The 17,140-nt window shown below is 38.9% G+C and overlaps 1 pseudogene across 1 annotated transcript; it reads left to right on the forward strand.

The window, feature by feature from the left end:
* Positions 1 to 10,456: 10,456 nt before the first annotated feature.
* On the forward strand, positions 10,457 to 11,674 carry LOC149822943 (formiminotransferase cyclodeaminase-like protein; annotated as a pseudogene). The gene is made up of 2 exons (XR_016426136.1): positions 10,457 to 10,853; positions 10,948 to 11,674. The product of XR_016426136.1 is annotated as a formiminotransferase cyclodeaminase-like protein (transcript).
* The last annotated feature ends 5,466 nt before the right edge of the window (positions 11,675 to 17,140 follow it).

The raw sequence follows: 17,140 nt of genomic DNA on the forward strand, positions 1-17,140 counted from the left end.
TAATGTGTGAACAAAGATTTTCATGGGTTTTTTTTTCTTTTCTCTTGAATATAACCTTACCAATGTAATCTACATGCTTGGCATTATAAGAACACACTCTTGCATCATCCAATTTTGATGCATAAACAGGATTTTTTCAAAACTTTAAAATCAATGGCTCACAATCTTTATAAACATTCAAGCATTAAAAATCACATTTTTCAACAAAAATACAGATCCAATGGTTGATTCCTATCAAATTCTCCACGCTAAGCACATCCACATGGTTGAATTTTCCAAAAAAGTAATGGAAATGCCCATATTTCTAGTTCTCATATTCTAGTGATCAACTGGGTTTGGATGTTTGGATCGACTGACTCCCATTCATGGCTCTCAAAACAGAGTGTTTTGGGTTTAAAATATGGTAGATCTGACTTGCAACATAGTTTTGTCTTCAAGATAGAATTTTTGACATTTTCATCAAAAGGGTTAAATATTCTAGTATGTCTTTCTTTTAAAATAAAACAAACTTGAGTCTAATTATATGCCGTGAAAAGGATTTATGACCAAAATAGTTAGGTCGGTCTAAGACAGGCCCTTATTTTCAGTTAAGCCTCATTTGTGATAAGTTTTTTTTACCTAGCAAATTACATTTTTTGATCTTGAGTTTAAAATGAAAGTTGACAATAAATGTATTGTCTGTCAAACCAAACAAATTTTACGTGAATATCAGTTATATTTTAGAAAACATGATGAAAATGGTAAAACCCATTGAAAACTTCTCTTATTAGCCTAAAATGCAAGAAGGAGAATTCAACCCTGTCAACCTTCCCCAAACTTATATTTACACGACCCAAGCCTTTCAAACTCTCTTTCTTAACCTCTAAGCATGCCTAAAATAAAACTTGATTTCTAAATAGTTGATTCAACCAATAATGCTTGCCATCTCGTTTGTCAGTCAATCAAAAACAACCTGTTGCATGGTAGCTGAATTTGAATACCTTGACCAACACCCTATCTATCAAGATTCGAAATTCATTTATAACTCTATAAATAGTGGTCATTTAAACATAGAATAGAGTATGTAGGAATGGGAAGTGAGGCTTCTCCTTTGTATTTACACTAAAGGATGGATTAAATGGTAAAGCAGTGGTCACTTTCTCAAATGCATAAACTAGGTAAATGTTCATCCCAAACAGGCTCTTAGAGTAAGAATGCACAACGAACCTAGCTGGCTTGGGTCATAAATAAGCCGAGCTTGTACTAGCTCTTAGGCTCAAACCGAGCAAATGATCCGAGCTTGATCGGCCTACCGAGCTCAATAAGGCTCAATAGGCCCAATAAAGAATTTTACAGGTATTTCGAGCTCGCCTCCTCTCGAGCCCCACCCCTTCTCAAGCCCAACCCCACCCTTCTCTCACTCTCTCTTTTCCCTTTCGCTTTTCACCTTTCCCCTTCCTCACTCTCTCTATCTTCCCCTTTCTCGCTCCCTCTCATGATGTTACCACCGCTCTAGAGAGCGACGCTCCACCTCTGCCATCGTCTGGTTGCTCTTTCATCGTCGACTTGCAAAGTGCCATCACCCCAGGCGATCTCTAATGAACTGCTGAAGCCTGACGAGATGCCAGAGCCCCTTTAGGAGCAGCTCGATGCCCTGAACCTTAACCTGGACCACCAGTTCTTTGTTGAAACCCTCAACCTCTCTAGCGACACTGGTCGAAAGATCTTTGGGTTCTACGAGTGGGACGGGAAGCGAATGGGCTTCCTCGATGTGGCATCATTCGCGACCATCGTGGACTTTCTTGGCCACTGGAGGGACTTTAAGGTGGTATCATTGTGCCAATGGCCAATGGTTATGCTCTCTCTCTCTCTCTCTCTCTCTCTCTCTCTCTCTCTCTCTCTCTTTGCCTGTTGAGACCAGATCAAGCCTGAGCCAGCTTGGTCTGTTGTGCTGAGTGTGAAACACTGACCCAAACACAGTTCAGGCTCATTACATCTTTTTTTTGGCGAGCCTAGCTTTTACATACCAAGCCCGGCTCGAGCCTGATCGTGTGCATCCTGCTAAACACTGACCCAAAATAAGCTTGAGCCAAACCGACCTTGAACACTAGTGGTTCAGTCTTGGACCGAGCTGGAGCCTGACCATGTGCATCCTGCTAAACACTGGCCTAGAATAAGCTCGAGCCAAACCGACCTTGAACACCAGTGGTTCAGGCTTGGATCGAACCTGTACACACACTTGCTTGAGGGAACCAAACTTGTAGGTGTGCATCCCTACTTTAAAGCCTCAACCTAACTTAAAGTCTTCTAAAACTGAAATTGATTGGGTGCAATATGATTGCACAAAAATTTGTGCATTAAGCACCCCATCACCCTCCATCAGGTCTTGGGTCCCACACCTGACTGGCACTGCCCCAAGATTGAGGGTGATCAGGTGCGTAATGCACAAATATTTGTAGAATCATATTGCACCAGATCTTTTTCACCTAGAACCGTGTTGCACCGGCCAGTCATAACAACCAAAATTAGCCTCTCTACTCTTTGAAAATAACAACTCACACACACTGGTTTCAATTTAAGAGAGAAGAAGGCTAGCAAAATACAAACAAATTACGATATTGTCAAATTAAAGATACAAACTCCCTTACTTAAATTACTACAGTGCCACCTGCGTTACACCCTTTGAAAATATGAAAAACACCAACAAACTTCATAATGACCAGACGATCCAACACAGGCAACATGTAATTTTAAAAAAGACTAGAGAATCGGCCGTTCTTACCAACAGGTCACATTCATGCACATAAGATACACCCACATACAATTACTCGCACTCTTTAACTTGAAGATTATCTATAATTTAATTGATTTTTATTAATAATTGGTATATTTTTGTGTCTCATTCTTTTTCTCTTTTATGTTTTGATAATTTAATATCTACATATAGATAAATTCATAAAGTGCTATATCCATAGGATCCTCTCTATCTCTCTGTCTCTTGTGCGTGATGGGGGGGCATCTTTCCCTCAATAAAAAAATTTAAAACAAATTTATAAATGGCATGAAGGTTATCACTGTAAAACCCGTGAAATTTATGAAATTCTAAATGAATAAAAGGGATCAGTTATGTGAAATAGTAAGATTTTAAGTTAGACAGTACAAATTTTATGACTTGTGGTTTCTAGAACGAAACCGAGAACAAACTCTCACAAGTGGTTTTGGATCCGGATCTTGGCAAGATCCGATGATCCGACTCGGTTTACGAGTCCAAGTAAGGAAACCCAATGGTTTCGGGATAATAGCGTGAGATCCAAAGCACATTTAAAGTAAGCAAGTGCAAGTTTAAAACCAACGGGTGAAAAATCCACTTGAAATGGAAGAAATCCATCAACAAGGAAAAACGTCCCGATATGACATAAAAAAAATATTTTTGCAAAAGTAAACAATAAGTGGTGAAGTGGAGTTATGGTAGGACACATAGGGTTGTAGGGCCACCACCCAAGTTCAAAACCCCCTGTGCACAAATTATTTTTTTCAAGAAAGTGATGATTTCTACCTTGGTGAAAAGGGTAAAAACGTGGGCTCAAATTAAACCCTACCTTTTTTGTCTTTCTCCACCAAAAACGTGAGCAACTCCTCTCACCTTACCAAAAATAGAGGGGAATCCCATGCATCAGGGGATGAGGGGTACCACAATAAGGAAAAAAGAAAGTGGAAGTTGAAAAAAAATGACACATGGAGTAAAGGGCAAAATCGGAAGAGATGTTATCCCAACAAAAATCGTGGGATTTGGAGGAGATTTTTTTTAGGGTTGAGTTTTGAAACTCCACCTAAGAAAGAGGAGACAAATCAAGAAGTTTTTCTTTTAGAAATCGTGAAACACGATTTTTTCTCTCTCTCTCTCTCTCTCTCTCTCTCTCTCTCTCTCTCTCTCTCTCTCTCTCTCTCTCTCTCTCTCTCACGGTGGTGGTCGACCTCCATTGGTGGATGGTGTGGACCTCCCTTGCTGAACACGTGAATATTCATTATCGACGAGGGGTGCCGCTCTAACGAAGAGAAGGGGTTGCAGCCTTGCCATCGTGAGACTCCAAAGAGGTAAGGAGCATTGTTATTTGTATGTAAGTGCTTGATACCTTGTTGCACATCTATGTTGCAATAACATAGAGGTTACGTGACAAGCACCACCTATATGTAGGTATGTTTAGGGCCTTGAGACCCAGGTGGCATGAGTTGAAACACCTACTGGCCAATAGGTCAATATGTAGTGGTTCAGCCAATGGTTCTCACCCTTGGCCAACGTTGGGGCACTGTGGTGTTCTTTGTAAGGGCATTTTATTCCTATGTGTGTACCTGGTAATATGTAGTACTCATATCAAAACCTACAGTTCGAATCTGTGTAGGAAAATGCATATATTTTGGTGTGGGTGTTAGCCATGACGGATTCAAGATCAAAACAAAAATAAAGTAGGCAAATGGCGTGGAACCTTAAGTATCTTGGATTATTATTCATGAAATTATTGTTTGGTTGTATTTTCTTGTTCAATACACCTTTCCTATTTTGTAGATTGAATGGTTTTAATCAAGTCTGAAGTTATGTATACGTGATTGCTATTTCACATCATGGTAAAATAAAGATATATCATTCCTATTGGGTAATTCAATTGGATTCGATGTTTTTGAGTGTGGAATGCACTCATATTTATAGTTGAAAGATTCCATACATTGAGGATGAAAGGGGTGGCAAAACAGTCTATTTAGAATGATCAAAATGTTTGAAAAATAAAAAGATACGCCCTTTTAAAAAGTTACAGAAAAACGGCAAAATTAGTCGACTGAGACAATAGTTAGTCGACGGATAATATGTTCAGTCGACTGATAAAAACCTTCAGTCGACTGCTGCAGAAATTTCCAAAAAACAGACATTTTGTTCAGTCGACTGATAAAACCTTCAGTCGACTGATGCTAAAATTTTTCCAGAAAATAGACATTCTGATCAGTCGACTGATGCTAAATTTTTTCCAGAAAACAGATATTCTGATCAGTCGACTGATAAAACCTTCAGTCGACTAATGCTAAAATTTTTAGAAAATTGATATTCTGTTCAGTCGACTGATAAACCCCTTAGTCGACTGCTGCTAAATTTTTAAAAAAACGGACATTCTGTCCGGTCGACTGATAAAACTTTCGGTCGACTAATTTTATGATCAGTCGACTGATAAACCCTTCAGTCGACTGCTGCTAAACTTTTCCATAAAACAGACATTCTGTCCGGTCGACTGATAAATTCTTCGGTCGACTAATTTTACAAAAAAAAAAGTAATAATGTTTTTCTTAGAAGATTTGAAGCCAAAAGGGTTGGTCGACCGGTGAGCCTATTGGTCGACTAATAAACATGAAAATTTGAGTAAAGAGTTTTCTAAAAGGATTTTCATGAAGGGTTCTTTTAGAAAAGTTTTCTAAAGACTTTTTAGGTGAAATGCAACTGAAATATCTATGAAAAAAATAGTTTTGATGGTAAACTAAATAAGTGATTCACATATGGACTTTAAGATTATGTCCAATACATGAAACACACATGATAAAGTTGGATATTGCCATGTTGCGGCATAACCAGTGGGGGTACGAAACGTACACTCGAGCTCATAAACAAAACTGAAAATGCCGAATGTTTAAGTACTCGACACAAAGTTGAACCAGAATTATGAGAAATTGTGGTCGGTGCCTTTGAGGCATTCGATGGGTAATGTGCATATACTAAGATCAACTTGAGTACGAATTGGGGTTGTGAAAGTCCCCTGTGGTGCAAAGACTTGCATATAAGAATAAATACACTTTAAATATGGGGTTCTGGGTATACCTGAAAGATGGTATATGTTACTGGTTTCCTAGGGTTCTGGGTACATCTGAAAGAAGATGTATGTTACTGGATTCAAACAAGCAAGAATGAAAATTTATACACATATAAATTAAATATGTTGGATTCTGGGTATACCTGAAAATGGTATATGTTACTGGTTTCCCAGGGCTCTGGGTACACCTGAAAGATGATATATGTTACTGGACCCATGGTCTACCTTGGAGAGGATAGGTGGTACAAGCTTCGTAGACATTCTTGTTCTTGTGAGAGCTAGGCGTCTCACCCGGTCCCCAGTCCACGAAGTTAGGGGACCAGGACTACCAGTATGTCCTAGGTGGTAGATCCAAGTCTTCTGCAGAAGTATAGGGTGCATCCTAATTTTTGTTCTAGCCACTGGGGAGTTCTCTCTCGGTCACTGACTGTCCTCTTTGGATATCCGTACGGCTAGTCATACGGGTTATTAAATAATAGACCCCCGTATGGTCTCGGTCCGCTACGAGGTCTATGTCTGTGCGTACCCACAGGGTAAGAGTAAGATAAGCATTAAATAATTTAAGTTGACTAGAAACTTATCTCTGAAGAATTACATTCTGTTGAGTTGACTTTAGTAAAAGTTGTGGAATCTACAGCTTGTATTAATGTGGATAAATATACCTCTAGTTCAGTCATCCTTTGCACTGTATCATGAATTAGAAAGCATAATCATCTTCTTAGAATGCTATAAACTTTCATGCTAGTTATATCTGCAGTACTTGCACATATTTGTACACAGGTCACTGAGCACCACATATAAATATAATGTTTCTTACGCAGACAGGGGAGTCTGACCCTTCTGCTTTAAATGTTTTTCAGGTAGCAACTAATTGGAGCATTGGGGTGTCGTTTTGGATAAAGCCAAGAGATCTCATTTATTCAGTATTTTATGTTTGAACTCTGATTAGTAGATTTACAATTCTGTTATGGGATGAAATTAATGACATTAATGTTTCAATTAATGAATGGTATGTTTAGTACTTCTCTGTTTTACCCTGTAATGCGCCCAACTTGTATTTTACGCACTTCCGCTATTTCAAAAAAAAAATTACTCCAAAATTTTTACTATAAAAAGTTGGGGCGTTACAATCACAAAAACCAAACTGATGAGCCACGATCAACAATTTTTTTTGCACATATAATTCACAAAGGAACTACCAAGTTAAGAGACTAAAATAATGAACATTCTACTCAACATGGACACTCCGCTAACCCACAATCTTGAGAAAGAATATATAAGTTTAATTAAGACTCTCATACCCAAATGTACAAATCCATCCAGTCGAATCCAACATGCATTATCTGCATGCACCAGACGCTCCACCTCTAAGCCTAACACACAACTGATAGGAATCATTGACTTATCTATATTCTCTTAGTCGACTGAATAGCAACATTGCACTTCTGCTTACCATGGCCAAGATGTCTTATATCATCCTACCAATATCTTACTTCTATGCTCAATCAACAATACTTTAACGGTGCAAATTTGTGTAAACAAGATAAATCATCTCTATCATCTTTAATGTCGCACACAATAAACAATAAGGTCTTCGTGAATCTTTTTGCTCTGATGCCAATTTGTCACGAACATATTCTTTCTATAGATCAGTGTGGCACAACGATCCTTCTTTACTGTCGCAAGCCTTTTGGTCGCTCAGTCACAACTAAGTTGTCACGGGCATAGAATGCTTCTCAAACCTGCGACACGCCAAACTGCCTAATTTGGCCAGCTTAACGGCCAAAGGCTGTGTACCAACACTTTTTCATGTGCCGAATCATTTTCATTAGCCTTACGCACTACCTCATGTGCAACTGCCTAACAAAAGTTGATCAAGCACATTTTTAATTGTGTATTCAATGTAGTTCATGTTGCTTAATTCATAGTCATCTCATACCAGCTATCACTTTCAAAAAAAGTACAAACTAGACTTAGCCTTGCATGCCATGGAGCGTATTGCGACTCTATGCAGACGCCACAACAAAACCTCGCTACTGAAGGAACAAGATCTTGCGATCGTTGGTCTAAAGACCAGTTGATGATTGAACACCATAAAAAAAAGCATCACCCAGACTCATTCACCGGCGCCTAAGCATTCTCTCGCCTAACCGCGAGTCACTATACTCGATTGAAATCACCTAATATGATGTCTGAAAGAATTAACCCTAACCTACATGTACTTTCATGCATCCAACTGCTATGCGTGAGACTCCTGCAAGTGAAGAGGTCTTTAACCAAATCTCCAAATGCAACATCCTTTGATCTGCTGACACTGCTTAGCCAAACAACGCTTCACATTTGTGTTGTATATACTAATGACGATATTGTTGCTTACTGCATGCCATGCTACCACAACAAGTCACCGATCAAGCCAATACATACAACACATTCCTATACTCAGTGCATTTGTTATTCAGCAGAGCTTCACACCGCATGTACTCCAATCAACTAACGTATGAAATCAAGCTTCTTTCGTACCAAACCTTACACGATCATAGGTTCAACAAGAATTCTCAATCAGACTTCTTTCATGCCAGATCTGAGACCCTAAGGTCAAATACCAGACATGCTGACACCTACTTATTACCAAACCTGACCCTACTAGGGATGACAATGGACCAGAGGGAAAGGGGCCCTGCCTCACCCTCTTTGAACTAAGGATGAAGGTTAAAATGAAAACCCGGGGATGGACTTATGCTTCACCTGCCCTGTTCCCAATCTTTCAAAGGATGGCAATGGATTGAGGGAAAATGGGGCCCTGCCCTGCCTTGCCCCGTTAGGACTTAGAACGGAAGACATGAAAAGAGGATGGAGGCTGTGATGAATGTTAAAATTGAAACACGTGCAGAGTTGGAGCTCTGGATTTTAAGATGGGTAGGGGTGGAGACTTTGTCTCCCACCCTCATTGGTCCACTGTCATCCCTAGACCTTAACATATTTAGTACGGATCGAGGTCGGGTCATACGCGAACCGTTAGCGCCCAACTAAGGTCAATGGTTAGTTTTATCATACGATCGTGAAGCACCGATCTTTAATACGAAGAGAGAGCCTCTCTCTCTCTCTCTCTCTCTCTCTCTCTCTCTCTCTCTCTCTCTCTCTCTCTCTCTCTCTCTCTTGTTCCTGAATTCCCATGGCATTCAGGATTTTCAATTTGTCCGCCATTGAAGACATCTTTGATTCCTCGCTAACCCTCGAAGATTACCATATCCAACAAGGATTCTAAGAGGGATTCAACGACGGGTTGGTCTTTGGGAGGGAGGAAGGGAGGGAGGTGGGCCTTAGAGTCGGGTTCGAGGTCGAGGAAGAGTTGGGGTTCTACAAGGGTTGCGTTGAGGCGTGGAAGGTGGCGATAGAGATCGACCCAAATGGGTTCTCTGCTCGGGTTCAGAAGAACGTGAAGCAAATGGCGGATTCGATCGAGAAATACCCAATTCTTGAGCCCGAGAGTGTGGGAGTTCAGGATTTGATGGAGAGATTGAGAGTGAAGTTCAGGGCTGTCTTGACGATGCCCTCGGTTCGGTTGGAGTATGATGGGTATCCCGGATCTGTGGAGGATAAGGTCGATTTTTAAGTTTTTTGTTTTTTGAAAGGCAAGCTGGGGTTAGGCAGACCCCAACCAGATATCTTTTAAGCCCCAAATTTTGAGTTTTTTGTTGAATCTGAAGTTTCCCAAGTTGTTATGAAGCAGATTACTGAAAGAGAGACCTTATTCAGATGCAATAGTTTTTGGGGAGTTGAGGTTTTCTCTTGGTGGGAATTGATTCATCTGGTATTTAGATGTTTCCATGAGTGTGTTTTGTGTTGATGGGGAATCATGTTTTTTGCGTTTTTTGGAGATACCCAAATGAGAAAGTAGTAACTTTAAGACGGTTTGAGATTGTTTGATGTGTTTTCCCTCCATGGTTTGATAGCAAATGGGTTGAGTTTTGCTTATTTTCTTGTAAAAAGGATGTGTTGTTCTGATGAACGTTAGATTGCGGAATTTGAGGGATACCCAAATGATTATGGATCTTGATATGTTGGGTTTTCTGGATAAATGAATGTAAAATCTAATTTCGGGGATTTTTTCCCACTTCTGGTTTGATAGAACAAGCATTAGATTTGTCACTTTGGTATTGAAATTCATGTAAAAAATAATGTTTTATGTTGCTTTGAATTTGGCTGCTCAAATCCATGATGGGTGTCAAAGTTGTCAATTTTAGAGATACCCAAATGAACAAGAGATTACTTCTTGAGAGAATATTGAACCAGACCCAGAGAAATTCAAAAGAACAAGTTGTCTTTGCTTGCTGAAATTTAAAAGCTGAGAACTCTCTAGTCCTAATGTTTGACACTGTCTGCAACATCTGATCATCTAATGGAAAACTATGGAATTATGAGGACTATTCTTTGCTCTTAATGTTTGATAGTGTGTAGTTTCAGTATAGTGCAATTTTTATTCTGCAATTAGTTAAAGGTTATTTTCGTCTTAAAATCATGATCTTTTTCAAAATGATAAGGAGATTCTTTATGTTGCGAAAGTAGAATTTGTGGCCAATAGCAAAGTTATCTCTTGGAGGCACCACTTTTGAAGAAGAAGAAAAATGATGAAGCAATGCATATTAGCTTGTTGCAAGATCTACATTTCAGAAAGCCGAAATGCCAGAGTGTTGGAAGCTATTGAACGAGCAGCCGCACTTCACCCGAGAGTTGCCATCATCAACAAGTTTGAAGACACTTCTTACAACCGAGTTGGTTACACACTCATTTTTCATTTTTCTCGAGAGGCTTTTTCTGACAGTGCTTCCAATCCTCTGCAACAAGCAACAAATGTAATGGCGGAGGCTGCATTAAAAGCCAGCAATTTGAAATTACATTCAGAAACTCATTCGCGGCTTGGCGTGGTGGATCACATATGCTTCCATCCTCTGGGGCAGGCTTCCATTAACGTTGCTGCTCAACTTGCTAAGAATTTGGCTTCCAATCTTGTCAGCAAGCTTTAATGTAAGTAGCTCTCTTCTGCAGTACCCAATTCGTTTTCAGTTTCATCTTGGTGTGGTGTTGTGATGTTGGGAGTCTAGTCTCATTGAATTTGCAGTGCCGACCTTTCTCTACGGAGCTGCCCACCAAGAAGGTAGGCCACTGGACTATATCAAAAGAAAATTGGGTTACTTCAAACCCAACTCTGTGGACAACCAATGGGTAGGGTGGGCAGCATCAGATTCAATGCCACTGAAGCCAGATGAGGGTCCCATTCATTTGGATCCTGCAAAGGGCATCACACTTGTGGGTGCAACCCCATGGGTTGATAATTATAACATGCCAATTTTGTCATCAGACATTGCAGCTACTTGGAGAATTGCACGGCGAGTCAGTGGCCGGGGTGGTGGGCTGCCTGGGGTGCAATCCATGGCACTGTTGCCTGTAACCTTTTGGAGCCGAGCATGGTTGGAGGAGAAACAGTGCAGAAAGAAGTTGAGAGGTTGGCCAAAGAAGAAGGAATGAATGTAGAAATGGGATACTTCACTGATCTGTCACAAGAACAGGTTGTTGAAAGTACTTGAAACTAAACTTTGTGAATTGAATGGTTTCATCTGTTTGTCTCGTCTTCTCATGTCCACTAAAGTTGTCATAATAATTGTATCATGGGATACAATGATTTATCTTTCTTGTGTGGTCTTTTCTCTTATGGCAAAAGATGCAATGCCTCTTGATATTGTGGCTACATGTATGGATAACCACATCCTGTTGGTGCTTCCTTCTGTTAACATAAGAGGGAAACCCCTGCCAAGCAAGTACGGTGAAATGTCTCCTTGTGTTGAAAGGACATGGTGTGTAGACTCACTCAATTAACTCGAGACAATAAACTCACAGTGCTCTTTAGTCAATTCCAAGTAGCTCAGGACATGGATTAATGCAAAACTCTATAAAGACACCAATTGTTACATTCTGCTAGTCAAGTTCCAGACAAGTTTTTTTGGGCAAGTTCTCAATCTTCCAGAGCAGATCTTTGCCTGAAGTAGCATTTTTCAGATTTAGATTTGGATAACAGGCTAATGTTGCTTGATTTGGTCAATCGAGTCACTGAACCCAGTTTAGACTTATTTTGGAGTGGTTGGTCGAAATTTTGACATTCTTGGTGTCTTCATTTCATGGGATACATGTTACATTGAAATAAAACTTGAACAAAAGAAACACAGAAAAATCAAAGAAATCTGATTTTTGTCAAGATGCATGGATGTGCATGATCAGACCTATTTTATCCGACATTGTTGCTCATCAAAAAATCCATCCGACATTACTAAACAATTTCCAAGATTGCAGAAGAGCCCTCCTGCTGGTTTGGTCAGATTCTTTGGTAGATTCCATAAATAAATCATGCGAGATGGTGTCACTATTCTGTTTTTATTTTACTTTCATGATTTCAAGTTTATTTTCCCTTGAAGTCTAATATGTTTTGTCTTACTAAACAGCTCATGGATTGTGCAATACTATGTTTACAGTTTGCATTCTTTATCTTTTTGGTTGAGCTTTTATATGGTGGTTTTATGTGTCATTGGCTCCTAGAAGGTAGTGATGATACTGGGTTTCAATCTTCAAGCGATGGATTGATTATAATTTAACGAATGGAAATTTCCAATTACAAACCATTTTCTCCGAAGAAAAGTTTTAGGAATTAGAATTTTACAGAAGTTGTCAAAGATAGGGGGGGCTATTATTAACTTTGTTCTATTAACCATGGCTATTTTTATTCTTTTTGTTTGAGGGGTGGAAAAACATTTCATTAAGACAATGCAACATTTGCATGCTATAGATGTTCGACAAGACGTCGACAATTAAGATATGAAAAAGTTGCATATTGCTGCTAAACAAGCATTGTAACTAGTCTAGTGATCGTGAATCCCCTTTTTGGCTGGCGATGAGGAACACTTCTGACAAATATGATTGCAGATTTAGTTATATGTGCAAATGAGATTCATTCTTTGATTTGTATGAGATTCTAAATCACATGTTTGGTTAACTATGCAAATGTCAGGACCCGACCATGGTTCTGACATATCCAAATGTGAGGGTGGCCTGTGAGTGAATCCCATGTGAGGCATCGACAGAAAGGAGGGAGAAAATTGATCCCTCTTGGCTGACATCATGCGCAAGGCAGATGGTAGGGGTGTGTGAGAAAAATATTGATTCCTCGTGAATTGATGCAAGCAAGAACTATGAATAAAGATTCACTCAATAAACTTCATTTATAATTAACGAAGAAGAATCACACTTATTTATAGAGTTTACCAAAAAGGAAATAAGAATCCAAAAAAGAAAGGGCATCCTCCAATCTTGAAGGGATATGGATTTCAAACCATCGTGAATAGATCTGGGGCGATGGTTCATACCAACAAATGAGATTCATTCTCATTTGCTTGAGATTCCAAATCACATTTGAATGTAACCAAACATAAAAGTATTGATGCATGACATAGTTACACTTAAGTTTGATACAATCGTCTTCTTTTTGCAATTCCATACTAATACAAGTCATCTCCCATATCTCGAAAAAGACTTTTGCAATGTCGTGTATGCAACAGGGTTGTCATTAATGGGTACACTAGTTATAAGTTGTCTATGTAAGACCAGGCTTCCACTTTGTTTTTTTCCTTTTCAAGGTGTCATCTGACAAAGAGTTCTTCCTGACAATTTGGATAATCAACCTTTAGTGCCCAATTGTCTATCATTAGTGCACGTGCATTGCATGTGTTTCAATTTCAGCTCACACAATTGTGAAAATCATGGCCATTTTTCAAGTCCCAGCGTTTAGATCAAGAACTCATCCAAGTTAATGTATTCAAATCACAGCCATTTTTAATAATTAAAGTGTAGTAATCTAAGAATTTTTAACTTTGGGAGGTCAAATTATCTCATCTTACAGCGTAATATGTGCTATTTAAAGGAAGCATAATATGCCTATCATGCGAAATGGTTAAAACTAGGAACCAACCTGAACCCAAATATCTGGGTATGAGCATAAAACTTGCTCACTCAAATGGTATTCTTGCCCACCCAAATGTTATTTACTTGACCCAAACCCAACCAGGTAACATGTGTGTCAAGTTTGTTTGTTTGTTTGTTTTCTCATTTTTTTCCAGATATCTTACACAACCTGGCTGATCTGAGTTCTCATACACTTATATATGAAAATGAATATATTTTCTGTCCTCTGAATTATGTTGGTCGTTTTTGAGTTTTTATTTTCTTTACCTGACATGGCTTGAACCTGACTATTTGTTTGACCTAGCCACCCTGGCTCAGCCTGTCGTACGGTCATTGTCCTGTCAGCGTAAAACTCTGAGGGCTTACTCCTCGACCCTAGAGAGCCGTCAAGCTTCGGCTTACGCAGGGAGTGACGCCCATGGGATTTGAACCTAGACTGGCAGTCAAATAAACTAGGCCCCATCCCACTATGCCAAATCCCTTGGGTCTCCGACTATTTGTTATTTGGGATGGTTTGGGTGCATCCTTATATAATGGGATACCCAACGTGGCCCTAGTTAAAATCGTAATTAAAAGATCCATTTTGTACCACATGTACTCTCCAAGACAAAGATAAGCTTTTAAATACAAAAGTATGCTTTCCAAATCATGTTTTTTTTTTCTTCTCTTGAATATAACAGTAACAATGTAATCTACTGGTTTTATAAGAACACACTCTTGAATAAATGGCTCACAATCTTTATAAACATTCAAGCATTAAAAAACACTTTTTTCATAAAAAATACAGATCCAATGGTTGATTCCTATCAAATTCACCATGCTAAGCACATCCACATGGTTGGATTTGCAAAAAAAGTGTTGAAAATTCCCATATTTCTAGTCCTCATATTATAGTTTTCATGTTTCAGTTCTCATATTCTAGTGATTATATATATATATATATATAATATATATATATATATATATATATATATATATATATATAAACAGATGTTGGGATCGACTCACTAGGGTATTCATGGCTCTCAAAACAGAGTGTTTTGGGTTTAAAATATGATAGATCTGACTTGCAACATAGTTTTGACTTCAAGATAGAATTTTTGACATTTTCATCAAAAGGGTTAAATATTGTAGAATGTCTTTCTTTTAAAATAAAAGAAATTTGAGTCAAATTATATTGAAAAGGATTTCTGGCCAAAATAGTTAGGTCGATCTAAGACAGGCCCTTATTTTCAGCTAAGCCCCATTTGGGACAAGTTTTTTACCTAGCAAATTGCATTTGTTGGATCTTGAGTTTAAAATAAAAGTTGACAATAAATGTATTCTGTCAAACCAAACAAAATTTACCTGAATATCAGTTATATTTTAGAAAATATAATGAAAATGGTAAAACCCGTTGAGAACTTCTCTTATTAGCCTAAAATGCAAATGGAAGAAGGAGATCATTCAACCCTGTGAAGCTTTCCCAAACATATATTTACACGATCCAAGCCTTCCAAACTCTCTTTCTTAACCTCTAAGCATGCCTAAAATAAAACTTAATTTCTAAAGAGTTGACTCAACCGGCTTGCTATCTCGTTTTTCAGTCAATCAGATACAACCTGTTGCATAGTAACTAAAATATAGTGGTCTATTTCCTTATTTCAGGCATTTAAACATAGAGTATGTAGGTGTTGATCCTAAGTGAAATAAGTTTAGCCTATACGCTCTTACTCTACCAAAACTGCCTCATCTAGGTCTAGAACCTAACTTTGACTAGGTTTACCCATAACTTGTCAAAAACTAGCCCTTTAGGGCCTGTTTGGAATCTCGGCGCTGGGATGGGCGTTTATGCCTTTGGTGTTCTCGAGAGAAAATCTTGGTCAAATGCCCATGGTGGTGCCATTTGGAATCTCGGCACTAGAATGGGCATTTATGCATTTGGGATGGAAAGTGAGGCCCTTTCTCCTTTGTATTTAAACTAAAGGATGGATTTGGCAGAATGGTAAAGCAGCTGCACTTCCTCAAATGCATAAACTTCATAAACGCCCATCCTAGCTATCGATCCCAAATAGGCGCTTAGAATAAGGATGCACAACTAACCAAGCTAGCTTGGGCCATAAATGAGTTGAGTTTGAACTAGCTCTGAGGCTCGAATCGAGTAAACGAGTCAAGCCGATCGGTGATGCATCATTCACGGCCATCATGGACTTTATTGACCACTAAAGGAACTTCAAGGCAGTACCATTGCATTGGTGGCCGATGGTTAGGCTCTCTTTCTCTGTGCCCGTTGAGTCCAGATTGAGCCAGGTCCAACTCGGTTCGCTGTGTTGAGTGTGAAACACTGACCCGAACATGGTTCAAGCTCGTTACATCTTTTTTTTTGGACGAGCCAAGCTTTTACATGCCAAGACTGACCGTGTGAATCCTACTAAATACTAACTCGGGATGAGCTCGAGCCAAGCCGACCTTGAACATCAGTGGTTCAGCCTTGAACCGAGTTTGAGCCAAGCTTGTACACATACTTGCTTGAGTGAGCTGAACTTGTACATGCCAAGCTCGGCTCGTGTGCATCCCTACCTTAAAGCCTTAACCTAACTTAAACTGTTCTTAACCCGAGTCTGGATATGTTGCAATAAGATTGCACAAATATTTGTGCATTAAGCATCTCATCACCCTCCATCTTTGGGACAGGGACTATTCAAGTTTATGTGCAATCATATTGCACCTGATCTTTTCACCTAGAACCGTGTTGCACTGGCCAGTCATAACAACCAAAATGAGCCTCTCTACCCTTTGAAAATAACAGCTCAAACACACTGGTTTCAGTTTTTACAGAGCGAAGAAGGCTAGCAAAAATACAACAAAATTACGATATTGTCAAATTAAAGATACAAACTCCCTTCCTTAAATTACTACAGTGCCACCTGCGTTACACCCTTGAAAATATGAAAAACACCAACAAATCTCATAATGACCAGACGATCCAACACAGGCAACATGTAATTTTAAAAAAGACTAGAGAATCGGCCGTTCTTACCAACAGGTCACATTCATGCACATAAGATACACCCACATACAATTATACGCACTCTTTAACTTGAAAATTATCTATAATTTAATTGATTTTTATTAATAATTTGTATATTTTTGTGTCGCATTCTCTTTCACTTTATGTTTTGATAATTTAATATCTACATATAAATAAATTCATAAACTGCTATATCCATAGGACCATAGGATAATCTCTCTCTCTCTCTCTCTCTCTCTCTCTTGTGCGTGATGGGGGTATCTTTCCCTCAATAAAAAATTTTAAAACAAATTTA

This window comes from Nuphar pumila, chromosome 11 (assembly GCF_984573655.1).
Source record: "Nuphar pumila chromosome 11, dmNupPumi1.hap1.1, whole genome shotgun sequence".
NCBI classification, from domain to species: domain Eukaryota; kingdom Viridiplantae; phylum Streptophyta; class Magnoliopsida; order Nymphaeales; family Nymphaeaceae; genus Nuphar; species Nuphar pumila.